Here is a 14716-nt window from a genome sequence, read left to right on the forward strand (position 1 = left end):
AAGAAAGCAGGGATAGAAGGAACATAGCGTAACATCATAAAGGTCATATATGAAAGGCCCACAGCTAATATCATCCTCAATGGAGAAAAATTGAGAGCTTTCCCCTTAAGATCAGGAACACGACAGGGATGTCCACTCTCACCACTGTTGTTCAACATAGTACTTGAAGTCTTAGCCTCAGCAATCAGACAACAATAAGGAATAAAAGCCATTCAAATCAGCAAGGAAGAAGTCAAACATTCACTCTTTGCAAATCACATGATACTCTACATGGAAAACCTGAAAGAATCCACCAAAAACCTGATAGAGCTGATACAGGAATTCAGCAAATTTGCAGGATATAAAATCAATGTTCAGAAATAGGTTGCATTTCTATACACCAATCTTGAAGCAGGAGAAAGAGATCAAGGAATCAATCCCATTTACAACTGCACCAAAAAGAATATGATACCTAGGAATAAACCTAACTAAAGAAGTAAAATATCTGTATACTGATAACTATAGAAAGCATATGAAAGAAATTGAGGACACAAGGAAATGGAAAAATACTCCATGCTCATGGATTGGAAGAACAAATATTGTTAAAATGTCAATACTACCCAAAGCAATTTACACATTCAATGTAATCCTAATCAAAATTGCACCAGCATTCTTCTCAAAGCTAGAACAAACAATCCTAAAATTTGTATGGAACTATAAAAGACCTCAAGTAGCCAAAGTAACGTTGAAAAAAAAATCAAAGTTGGAGGCATCACAATCCTGGAATTTAAGCTGTATTACAAAGCTGTAATCATCAAGATGGCATAGTACTGGCACAAAAACAAAGACATAGATCAATGGAAGATTATAGAAAACCAGAAATGGACACATAAATACATGGCCAATTAATCTTCAAGAAAGCAGGAAAGAGTATCCAATGGAAAAAAGACAGTCTTTTCAGCAAATGGTGTTAGGAGAACTGTACAGTGACATCTAGAGAGTGAAATGGGACCACTTTCTTACACCATACCCAAAAATAAATGCAAAGGATGAAAGACCCAAATGTGAGACAAGAAACCATCAAATCCTACAGGAGAATGCAGGCAGCACCCTCTTGGACCTAGGCTGTAACGACTTCTTACCTGTCTCCAGAGGCAAGGGAAATAAAAGCAAAAATAAACTATTGGGACCTCATCAGGGTAAAAAGCTTCTGCACAGCAAAGGAAACAATAAAACTAATAGGCAACTGATGGAATGGGAGAAGATATTTGCAAATGACATATCAGATAAAGGGTTAGTATCCAAAATTTATAAAGAACTTACCAAACTCAACACCCAAAAACTAAATAATCCACTGAAAAAATGGGCAGAGGACATGAATGGACACTTTTCTAAAGAAGACATCCAGATGGCTAACAAACACATGAAAAGATGCTCAACATCACTCATCATCAGGGAAATACAAATAAAACTCACAATGACGTACCACCTCACACCTGTAAGAATAGCTAAAATTAACACCTAAAGAAACAGATGTTGGCAAGAATGTGGAGAAAGGGGAACCCTTTTGCACTGTTGGTGGGAATGCAAACTGGTGCAGCTACTCTGGAAAACAGTATGGAGGGTCCTCAAACAGTATGGGTCTTCTCCCCATGCCTCACCCACACCTGTGTCTGTGGAGGGGACCAAATACCCCTCACTTTCATTGAAGTATCTGACTAGAAAACTTCCTCTGTGCATTTGCTTACATTTGAACTGAGCTCTAGATGTTTAGTCTAAACTCGTGGTGGTATTTCAGGTGTTAATTCCTGGGCACAAAAGGATTATTTGAACCTCACAGCCTCCAGGTACCTCTTAAACTATAGCAAATTGTCAGTAAGCAAATTCCTTCTTTACCTCAGGCCTGTACATGGTTCAGAGTGGGCATATTGTATGAGGTCCTCAAGGGTCCTTTCCTCTTGAATAGTAAGAAGATATTTTTCCCCTTGCTTATAGATGTGGTTCAGATGTCAGTTTTCAGAAACAGCCTAATCCGTATTATCAAACTGTCAAGAGAATGGGATTCCATTTGGCTTAGTAATTGTTTTCCTTTAATTAACTTTTTAGTGACAATTTTCCCTTCATTGTAATTAGACCTAGTGATTAGAATCTCTAGAATTTGCTCTTTAAGTACCAGCAAGTGTTAAAGTGTCTAGGATCGTGAAGAAAGCTGAAGTTTGAGTTGTTGGTGGAAAGGGGAGGTTTAGGCAGGCCCTCAGTCTCTAGAGCTGTTGATTTAGAACAGGCATTAGGTGCCCAGAGAGACTTGGGAGAAAGGTGTTTATAGGGGCCATTAATGAATCCACAGGGGAGAATGAATTATTTCTCTAATAATGTGGTCCATTTATTTTTAAGATCATTTGTGGGTTCCTTATATCATCTACTTTGTGGTGGAAAGAGAGGAAAGGGAATATTTCTGTCCTTTTCCTCTTTGGATTTTGGAGAACTTTGCCCTGATAAAGACATAAAAGCTCCAAAGTAAAGTAGTACTGTAGGTATGGAAATGGCCTTTAAAGACAAATACTTGATATTATTAATATATAATGAGCACCTATAGATTAATAAGAAAAATATGAACATCCCAATAGACAAAAAGACAAAGGAAATGGACAATTTACACACACACACATACATGCAAAGACAAAAAACAATGAAATAAAAATGGCCAATGATCATAATTTGAAGAACAATGAACTCACATGCTCTAATACCTAAAACATTGTCAGCAATTAACAGGTTAAAAACAAACTGTCATGGCCAATGTTGGACAGTTTAAGGGAGAAACATTTCTAGAGGAGTTGTAAACTGGTTTGACCTTTCTGAAGAACAATTTGAGAATACACCCCAAAAGCTATAATATTTGCATATCTTTTGACCCAGTATTTTCACTGTTAGGTATTTATCTTAAAGAAATAATTAAGAATGTACAAAAAGAGGGAAGAGCCAAGATGGCAGAACAGGATGGAAGATTTTTTTGTGTGTCTCACATCCATGAAATATAGCCAGATCAACACTAAACCATCCTGCACACCTTGAAAACTGATCTAAGGGTTAACACAACAATCTGCACAACCTGAAACACAGAACTCAGCAGGTAAAAGGCATAGAGAAGTGAAATTGGGGAGAGAGAAGCCACGGAGGGCAGGAAGCTGTTTTTGCTTGCAGAGAGAGGACAGAGATGGGGGGAGAATATGGAAAAAGCACCCCCCCCCAAAGCAGCTGGAGATAAAGTGGAAAAGTGGAAACAGCCACAGGGACTGAACTAAAAAAGGGAGAAGGGAGAAAAGAAGGCATTTAAATTCCATTAATACTCTATAAACAGGGGGAGTGCAGAGTCTGAAACCCTGCAACTCAATAACTGGCAGTGCTCTGATGAGAAGGGCAAATCCCCAGGAGCAGAGTGGGGTCCAAGGGTCTTTGGGCCACACAGGGAGATGTGGTTCCCCTACTGGGAAGACATGTAGTAGAAGCTGTGTGGCTCCCCACAGGAAAAGGCGCCAGTAGACTCGGGGAAACAACCACATTCGCTGGTACTGGAACAAGGTCATTGGGGGTGTAGCCTGGTGCCAGATGTGTTGTGATTTTCCATAATCCCTGAAATCCTGCTGCTACATGACTGCATGCTTTTTCTGGGGCAGGATGGCACCCAGCTGCAGTCTTGGCATCAGCAGCAGTGACGTACCACGAATGTTCCTGGGTGCAGCCGGCACCCAGCCATTGCTCAGTGAGATCATCCTGCAGAAGGGCAGAAAGGGTGAAAGCTGCAGTCCCTCAGAAATAAGGGGTTGGTAAAAACAGCTGCATCTGAGATAAAACTCAGGAGGGAGGTACCACCTGGTAACCTGATGGCTTGGTCACAGACAGTGTAAAAGTGGGGAGTAGACTGAGACCAAAGACAAAGGATGGGTGCACGATTGCTGATCAGGGAGAACAGAGTTCCAATAACTAGAGACTGGTAGCTGGGTGATGCCATTTTCACCCCTCTAGTGCATGCACATACACACCTAACAAGTGCCACAACAATCGACCCCAATAAGCTAAGCAGTGCCTTCTAGTGGAGAATGGAGCCATTACACTAAGCCCTGCCCAACTGGGGCCAAGATCGCTCTTCAGCAATATGATTAGTCTCTCACTTGCTGAGTTTATGGGCTATAAAGTCCTTCATAGTTTGACTTCTAGGGTAAACTGATGTAATTTCAATCACATTTCAGTTTGTTCACTGATCCATCTATTTATTTATTTTTATTCTTTATCTTTTTTTCTTATACTTGAACACAGAAAGAGAAAAAAATTCGTTTTCTTTTCAATGTTTAGTAAAAATATTTTCTTTAATTTTTTTTCTACTATATTTTTTCACTTTTGTGTAAATTGTTTCAAACTCCATTTTACTTCCATCATTTAATTTTATTCTATTTCAGTGTATTCTTTTTTTTTTTGAATTTTCAGATGATTTCCTTTTTTATTTTCTTGTCCTTTCCCGTTTTTTTAAATGATTTTTCAAGTGCTTTTCAAAACCCAGATGAAAACACACCTAGTATCTAGCACCATTTATTTGATTTTTGTGTGTGTGTTGTTTTAAATTTTTTTCTAATTTTAATTTTTTTACCTCATTAATTCCTTTTCTCTATTCAAAATGATGAAACGAAGGAATTTACCCCAAAAGAAAGAGTAGGAAGAAACGACAACCAGGGACTTAACCAACATATATACAAGCAGGATGAGTGAACCAGAATTTAGAATCACGATAATATGAATACTAGCTGGAGTCAAAAATAGATTAGAATCCCTTTCTGTGGAGATAAAAGAAGTAAAATCTAGTCAGGATGAAATAAAAAAATGCTATAACTGAGCTGTGATTTTGAATGCTTGCCACAGTGGCAAGGATGGATGAGGCCGAGCAGACAATCATTGATATAGAGGACAAACTTATGGAGAATAATGAAGCAGAAAAAAATAGGGAGACTAAGGCAAAAGAGCTCAGTTTAAGAATTAGAGAAATCAGTGACTCATTAAAAAGGAACAACACCAGAATCATAGGGGTCCCAGAAGATGAAGAGAGAAAAAAAGGGGTAGAAGGGTGATGTGAGCAAATCATAACAGAAAACATTCCTAACCCGGGGAAAAACACAGACTTTAAAATCCAGGAAGCACAGAACTCCCATTACAGGCAACAAAAACCAACCATCAACAAGACATATCAGGGTCAAATTCACAAAATACTCAGGCAAGGAAAGAATCATGAAAGTGGCAAGGGGAAAAAAGTCCTTATCCTACAAGGGAAGACAGATCAGGTTTGCAGCAGACCTATCCACAGAAACTTGGCAGGCCAGAAAGGAGTGGCAGCATATATTCAATGTGCTGAATCAGAAAAATATGCAGCCAAGAATTCTTTCTTCAGCAAGGCTGTCATTCAAAATAGAAGGAGACATAAAACGTTTCCCAGACAAACAAAAACTAAAGGAATTTGTGACCACTAAACCAGCCCTGCAAGAAATTTTAAGGGGGAGTCTCTGAGGGTAGAAAAGATGAAAAAAAATAAATAAAGACCGAAAGCAACAAAGACTAGAAAGGACCAGAGAACACCATCAGAAACTCCAACTCTACAAGCAACATAATGGCAATAAATTCATATCTTTCAGTACACATTCTAAACGTCAATGGACTAAATGCTCCAATCAAAAGACATAGGGTAACAGAATGGATAAGAAAACAAGGTCCATCTCTATGCTGGTTAGAAGAGACACACTTTAGATCTAAAGACACCTTCAGATTAAAAGTGAGGGATGGAGAACCATCTATCATGCTAATGGTCAAGAAAAGAAAGCCAGAGTAGCCATACTTATATGAGACAGTCTAGACTTTAAAGAATGTATCAAGAGAGGCAGAAGGGCATTATATCATAATTAAGGGGTCAATACACCAAGAAAACCTAACAATTGTAAATATTTATGCGCTAAATGTGGAAGCACCCAAATATTTAAATCAATCACAAACACACAGAAACTCATTGATAATAATACCATAGTAGTAGGGGACTTCAACACCACACTTACAACAATGGACAGATCATCTAATCAGAAAATCAACAATGGCTTTGAATGACACACTGGACCAGATGGAATTAACAGATATATTCAGAACATTTCATCCTAAAGCAGCAGAATACACATTCTTCTCCAGTGCACATGGAACATTCTCCAGAATAGATCATATACTGGGACACAAATCAGCCCTAAGTAAGTACAAAAAGATTGAGGTCATACCATGAATATTTTCAGGCCACAATGCTATGAAATTTGAAATCAACCACAAGAAAAAATTTGGAAAGGTAACAAATACTTGAGGACTAAAGAACATCCTACTAAAAATGAATGGGCTAAGCAAGAAGTTAAAGAGGAAATTAAAAAGTACATGGAACCCAATGAAAATGATAACACCAAAGCCCAAAACCTCTGGGATGCAGCAAAGGCGGTCATAAAAGGAAAGTATATAGCAATCCAAGCCTTTCTAAAGAAGGAAGAAAATCTTCAGACACACAACCTAAACTTATACTTTTAAAGCTGGAAAAGAACAGCAAAAAAAACCCAACAACAGCAGAAGATAGGAAATAATAAACATTGGAGCAGAAATTAACACTATTGAAACAAAAAAAAAAAAAACAAAACAAAACAAAAAACAGTACAACAGATCAATGAAACCAGAAGCTGAATCTTTGAAAGAATTAACAAAATTGATAAACCACTAGCCAGTTTGATCAAAAAGAAAAAGGAAAGGACAAAAATAAATAAAATCAAGAATGAAAGAGGAGAGATCACAACCAACACTGAAGAAATAAAAACAATAATAAGAGAATATTTTGAGCAATTATATGCCAATAAAATGGGCAATCTGGAAGAAATGGACAAATTCTTAGAAACATATACACTACCAAAACTGAAACAGGATGAAATAGAAAATTTGAACAAACCCATAACCATCAAGAAAATCAAATTAGTATTCAAAAATCTCCCCCCAAAAAACAAGAGTCGAGGGCCAGATGGCTTTCCAGGGGAATTCTACCAAACCTTTAAGGAAGAGTTAAAACCGATTCTCTTGAAGCTGTTCCAAGAAATTGAAATGGAAGGAAGACTTCCAAACTCTTTCAATGAAGGCAGCTTTACCTTGATTCCAAAACCAGACAAAGACCCCACTAAAAAGGAGAACTTTCGACCAATTTCCATGGTGAACATGGATGCAAAAATCCTCACCAAGATATTAGCCAACCAGATCCAACAATGCATTAAAAAATTATTCACCACAACCAAGTGGGGTTTATACCTGGGATGCAGGGCTGGTTCAATACTCACAAAACAATCAATGTGATTCATCACATCAGTAAAAGAAAGTGAAAGAACCATATGATCCTCTCAATAGATGCAGATAAAGCATTTGCCAAAATACAGCATCCTTATTCATAAAAACCCGCAAGAGAGTAGGAATAGAAGGATCATACCTGGAGATCATAAAAGCCATATATGAAAGACCAATGCTAATAACATCCTCAGTGGGGAAAACTGAGAGCTTTCCCCCTAAAGCCAGGAACAAGACAGGGATTTTCACTCTCACCACTGTTATTCAACATAGTATTGGAAGTCTCAGCCTCAGCAATCAGACAAAGAAATAAAATGCATCCAAATCAGCCAGGAGGAGGTCAAACTTTCACTCTTCAGAGATGACATGATACTCCACATGGAAAACCTGAAAGACTCCACCAAAAAACTTCCAGAACAGATCCATGAATTCAGCAAAGTTGCAGGATGTAAAATCAATGCACAGAAATCAGTTGCATTCCTATACACCAACAATGAAGCGACAGAAAGAAAAATCAAGGAATCGATCCCATTTACAATTGCACCAAAACCCATAAATTACCTAGGAATAAATCTAACCAAAGAGGTGAAAAATCTATACACTGAAAACTATAGAAAGCTTATGAAAGAAACTGAAAAAACGCAAAAAAATGGAAAAAGATTCCATGATCTTGGATAGGAAGAACAAATATTGTTAAAATGTCAACACTACCCAAAGCAATGTACCTATTAAATGCAATCCCTATCAAAATAACACTAGAATTCCATGTAGAGTATCATCAAGATAAAAAGACCTCATCAAGATAAAAACCTTCTGCACTGCAAAGAAACAATCAACAAAACTAAAAGGCAACCGACAGAATGGGAAAAGATATTTGCAAAAGACATATTGGATAAAGGGCTAGTATCCAAAATCCAAAAAGAACTCACCAAACTCCACACCAGAAAACCAAATAATCTAGTGAATAAATGGGCAGAAAACATGAATAGACACTTTTCTAAAGAAGACATCCAGATGGCCAGCAGACACATGAAAAGATGCTCAACGTCACTCCTCATCAGGGAAATACAAATCAAAACCACACTCAGATATCACCTCACGCCAGTCAGAGTGGCCAAAATGAACAAATCAGGAGACTATAGATGCTGGCGAGGATGTGGAGAAATGGGAACCTTCTTGCACTGTTGGTGGGAATGCAAACTGGTGCAGCCACTCTGGAAAACAGTGTGGAGGTTCCTCAAAAGATTAAAAATAGATCTACCCTATGACCCAGAAATAGCACTGCTAGGAATTTACCCAAGGGATACAGGAGTGCTGATGCATAGGGGCACTTGTACCCCAATGTTTATAGTAGCACTTTCAACAATAGCCAAATTATGGAAAGAGCCTAAATGTCCATCAAGTGATGAATGGATAACGATGATGTGGTTTATATATATACAATTGAATAGTACTTGGCAATGAGAAAGAATGAAATCTGTCCTTTTGCAGCAATGTGGATGGAACTGGAGGGTATTATGCTAAGTAAAATAAGTCAGGCAGAGAATGACATATACCATATGTTTTCACTCTTATGTGGATCCTGAGAAATTTAACAGAGAACCATGAGGGAGGCAAAGGGGGGGGGGAGTTACAGAGAGGGAGGGAGGCAAATCATAAGAGACCCTTAAATACTGAGAACAAACTGATGGTTGATGGGGGAGGGGGGAGAGGGGAAAGCAGGTGGTGGGCATTGAGGATGGCACCTGTTGAGATGAGCACTGGGTGTTGTATGAAACCAATCTGACAATAAATTATATTTAATAAAAAAACATAAAAAAGGGCATACTGATGATGATGATGATGATAATAATAATAATAATAATAAACCTTTGAGATTTGTTGAGACTTAAAAAAAAACAAGAAAAACAAAAACAAAATAACACCAGAAAAAAAATCCAAAAAATTGTATGGAACCAGAAAAAACTCTGAATAGCCAAAGCAATCTTGAAAAAGAAAACCAAAGCAGGAGGCGTCATAGTCCCAGACTTCAAGCTGTATTACAAAGCTATAATCATCAATACAGTATGGTACTTGCACATAAACAAACACTCAGATCAATGAAACAGAATAGAGAACCCAGAAATGGACCCACAAACATATGGCCAACTAATCTTTGACAAAGCAGGAAAGAATATCCAATGGAATAAAGACAGTCTTTTCAGCAAGTGGTGCTGGGAAAACTGGACAGTGACATGCAGAAGAATGAACCTGGACCACTTTCTTACACCATACACAAAAATAAACTCAAAATGGATGAAAGACCTAAATGTAAGATAGGAATCCATCAGAATCCTTAAGGAGAAAGTAGGCAAAAACTTCTTTGATCTTGACGGCAGCAACTTCTTACTCAACACGTCTCTGGAGGCAAGGGAAACAAAAGCAAAAATGAACTACTGGGACCTTATCAAAATAAAAATCTTCTGCACAGCAAAGGAAACAATCAGCAAAACTAAAAGGCAACTGATAAAGTGGGAGAAGATATTTGCAAACGACATATCAGATAAAGGGTTAATATCCAAAATCTATGAAGAACTTATCCAACTCAACACCAAAAAATCAAATAACCTGGTGAAGCAATGGGCAAAAGACATGAATAGACACTTCTCCAAAGACATCCAGATGGCCAACCAACACATGAAAAAATGCTCAACATCACTCATCACCAGAGAACTACAAATCAAAACCATGAGATACCACCTCACACCTGTCAGAATGGCTAACAATGATAACTCAGTCAGCAACAGATGTTGGCAAGGATGCGGAGAAAGAGGATCTCTTTTGCACTGCTGATGGGAATGCAAACTTGTGCAGCCCCTCTGGAAAGCAGTATGGAGACTCCTCAAAAAATTAAAAATAGAACTACCCTACGACCCAGCAATTGCACTACTAGGTTTTTATCCAAGGGATACAGGTATGCTGTTTTGAATGGTCAGATGCACCCCAATGTTTATAGCAGCACTATCAACAATAGCCAAATCATGGAAAGAGCCCGAAGGTCCATTGATGGATGAATGGATAAAGAAGATGTGGTGTATATATATATATATATATATATATACACACACACACACACATACACAAACATACATACAATGGAATATTACTCGGCAATCAAAAAGAATGAAATCTTGCCATTTGCAACTACGTGATGTAACTAGAGGGCATTACGCTAAGCAAAATTAGAGAAAAACAAATATTGTATGACTTCACTCATATGAGGACTTTAAGACACAGAACAGATGAACACAAGAGAAAGAAGCAAAAATAATATAAAAACAGGGAGGGGGACAAAACACAAGAGACTGTTAAATATGGAGAACAAATAGAGGGTTACTGGAGGGGTTATGGGAGGGGGGATGGGCTATATGGGTAAGGGGCATTAAAAAATCTACTCCTGAAATCATTGTTTCACTATATGCTAACTTAGATGTACATTAAGAAAATAAAATTAAAATTAAAAAATAAAAAAACCAGAATGTGCAAAAGGATTTAGATACAAAAACAATTGCAGAAGTAAAATTTGGAAGTAACTAAATATCTAAATATTGGAAACTGGTTAAATTATGATATAGGCAAAGAATAGAAAATTATACAGCTATTTAAAATCATGATTTGAAATGAGAAAATGCTCATGATATAATAATATTAAAATAAGAAAGTAAAATATGAAGCTGTGTATACATAATGTGATTCCAATTTCATAAACAAAAGTATATAAGAAGACAAGAAGAAAATATACTTAAATGTTAACAATGATTATCTCTGGGAGGTGGGATGATAGGTTATCTTTACTTTCTTCTTTTTAGGCTTTTATGTCTTTTCAAAATTTCATACAGTGAGTATGTGCTAACTTTTATAATTAGAAAAAACAAGAACAACATAGAAACAGTATTTTTAAAAAGACATTTAAGCTTGTTTCTGAAATCTAATCTTTGATTTAATTTTTCTCTTCAAATTTAAACATAGTCATTTCCTTTAGGAAATGAGGAAAAACATGTTTACTGTCTGGTGGGAGAAATTATATAAATGCAATTTTTTTCTGGGGCATGCAGGGAATATCACAAGGTAAAAGTATTCCAGTGGAATGTATATATTCCAGACTGACCCTTCTTTGAAAGGCTTTATGTTACTTTTAAAACTGCTTTATTGAGATATAACTCACATACCATAAAATTTACCCATTTAAAGTGTACAACTCAGTGTTTTCTTAGGATATTGGCAGGATTGTGTAGCCATCACCATTTAATTCCAAAAAATTTTTATTGCCCTATTAGCAGTCACTCTCTATTTCTTCCTCTCCCCACCAACTGACAACCACTAATTTACTTTCAGTCTCTACGAATTTGCCTCATGTGGATATTTTGTATAAATGGAATCACACAATATGTGAGCTTTTGTGAGCTCTCATTTAATACAATGCTTTTAAGGTTCATCCCTGTTTTAGCATGCATCAGTACTTCATTTCTTTTATGGCTGAGTAATATGTAATTGTATGGATATGCCAACAAGCTTTTTTTATTCATTTATCAGTTAATAAACATTTGAGTTTTGTTTTCAGTTTTTGGATCTTATGAATAATACTGCTGTGAACATTTGTGTACAGGGTTTTGGATAAAAATATGTTTCCATTTCTCTTGGGTATGTAACTATGAATAAAATTGGTAAGTCATATGATAACTCTATGATTAATCTTTTGAGGAACTACTGAACTATTTTCCAAAGCAGCTGCACCACTTTATATTCCTACATGTTACGTTCCATCCAACAATTCTTACATGTGCCATAAGAAATATGTACAAAGTTGATCATGGTGATATCATAAACTAGAAACAACCAAATATCCATAAATAGGGGGTCAGTTAAGTCAATTATGATATATTTAGGCTATGGAGTACTATGTAGCCACTATAAAGGATAAGGTACTATGTATATTCTTACTGAAAAAGATACTCAAGAAATATTAGGTTGAAAAAACAAGTTTTAGTGCAGTATATGTGGTGTTATTTGTGTAAAATTCAATTATTACACATATACTAATATATGTATAGAACATTGCTGGAAGTACATCTAGGAAATTGTTAACAGTAGTTATTGCTGGAGAGTGGGACTGGGGTATGTTGTTGATGATCTGAAGTGTGGTGTGGGGAAGGAACTTACTTTTCAATTTAAGGCCTTCTGTACATTAGATTTTCAAGTACTATGTATTATTTTATAGTGATAAGAAAGCCTACATTAGCAAAATTTAGTGTTTTCATTGGAGTAGATAGTTTGCTTTTCATTATTCCTGCAAGTGCACTGGGGAGGAATTACATATTTCATAGTCTCCATAGCACTTGATTATAGTGCAGAACCTCCTCTACATCAGTAGTCCAGAGTTATTTAATCTCTTTTGGGATAGTAAGCCAACATTTAGAAACTAACACCTTTTGTTTTTTTCTATTGCATCCAGATGCGTAAATTTATCTTATCATGAAACATGTTTCTAGGAAAAATTTATGTCTTGTAAACATTTCAGTAAAAGTAGAGCCTTCAAGATTAAAGTAGGAAAGATGTGGGAGACAATATTGAGATATATTTGTTGGTAACCAATTTTTTTTAAATTTTTTTTTCAACGTTTATTTATCTTTGGGACAGAGAGAGACAGAGCATGAACGGGGGAGGGGCAGAGAGAGAGGTAGACACACAATCGGAAACAGGCTCCAGGCTCTGAGCCATCAGCCCAGAGCCTGACGCGGGGCTCGAACACACGGACCGAGAGATCGTGACCTGGCTGAAGTCGGACGCTTAACCGACTGCGCCACCCAGGCGCCCCGATAACCAATTTTTGATAAACTGTATTTTCTAAATAAGAGTTTGGCAGGACAGTTTGTTGTATGACAAAAATTTAGAAATCTCTAAAGCCATTTCTGGGTTAGAAAAAAATTACTTGAACAATATTGGATCATGTGACTACACATAGAATTTAATCATTCAAAATGAGCCAGATCTTGAAAGAAAACAGATATTGCTGCTTTTTAAAAGATGTTGCAGGGGCGCCTGGGTGGCGCAGTCGGTTAAGCATCCGACTTCAGCCAGGTCACGATCTCGCGGTCCGTGAGTTCGAGCCCAGCGTCGGGCTCTGGGCTGATGGCTCAGAGCCTGGAGCCTGCTTCCGATTCTGTGTCTCCCGCTCTCTCTGCCCCTCCCCTATTCATGCTCTGTCTCTCTCTGTCTCAAAAATAAATAAAAACGTTAAAAAATTAAAAATAAATAAATAAATAAATAAAAGATGTTGCATTAAAATCCCCTTGATATGAAACCCTGTGGTAGGGAGAAGGTAGGCACTAGTGTTTGGAGTAATTGCCCATTATTTTAATGGGAAAAAGTAAGTTGCCTTGGCTCTCAGATTAAGAGAGCCACATGAGATGAACAGTGTGGTGCCCTAGGTATAGTGAGGATGTAACTTGCTCTGTTAAATACCTTTACAATAGATTGCCTTCATTAATTCCTTTCAATTTGGTTACACATCCTTTTCCATTCTATTGTAAGAAACTCAATCAAGTACCTAAGGGTGTGTCAAGCATTATGTTAATCTCTGTAGTGGATACAATTATGAATGAGACTAGGTTCCCATTCCTAAGGAACTGATTTTGTGGCTATTTACAGATAATTTATTAAAGCTTGCCCTTTTTACTTTAATGCATATCTTATATGCACATAACTGGTTATATTGTCTTTGTTGAGCTTTTAAAGGCTTAAGATGCAATTGTAACACTAATTAAGTGGTCTAATTCATCTAAGGTAAACTTTTGAATTCACCTAGGGAATGGTCCAATGTGTAGCAGAAGCCTGTTTTATTATGGTGTAGGCTAGAGAATTTAAGGCTGTGTTCCTCTGCCTCTGGCTTTCCTATCATAATACCTGGAATCCCTCATACCTCAGAAGAATTGTGTTTCAACAAAGTCTTCTAAATGTAAAGTTTTATTATGGGAATCCTATATTCCATTGAATAAAAAGAAAGACGAAAGAAAGAAAGAAAGAAAGAAAGAAAGAAAGAAAGAAAGAAAAAAAGAAGAAATACGTGCATTTTGACTGAAAAAAATGGCCCTCATCTCTAATATAATAAAAATGGAATAAATACATGCCAATACTCCTATGCCAATATATATATGCCAATACTACTCCTCCCACACCGTGTTAATGCTTCTACCAGCTGTACCTAAAATCAATTTCATTTTATAAACAACAACAGTAGCAACAATGAAAAACCCACTGGTAGAGGTAACTTACAGCCAAGAAGGACTTTAGTGCTCTTCTGCCATCCTTT

The sequence above is a fragment of the Herpailurus yagouaroundi genome, unplaced genomic scaffold (assembly GCF_014898765.1).
Source record: "Herpailurus yagouaroundi ecotype Mexico unplaced genomic scaffold, PumYag 67383, whole genome shotgun sequence".
NCBI lineage: Eukaryota > Metazoa > Chordata > Mammalia > Carnivora > Felidae > Herpailurus > Herpailurus yagouaroundi.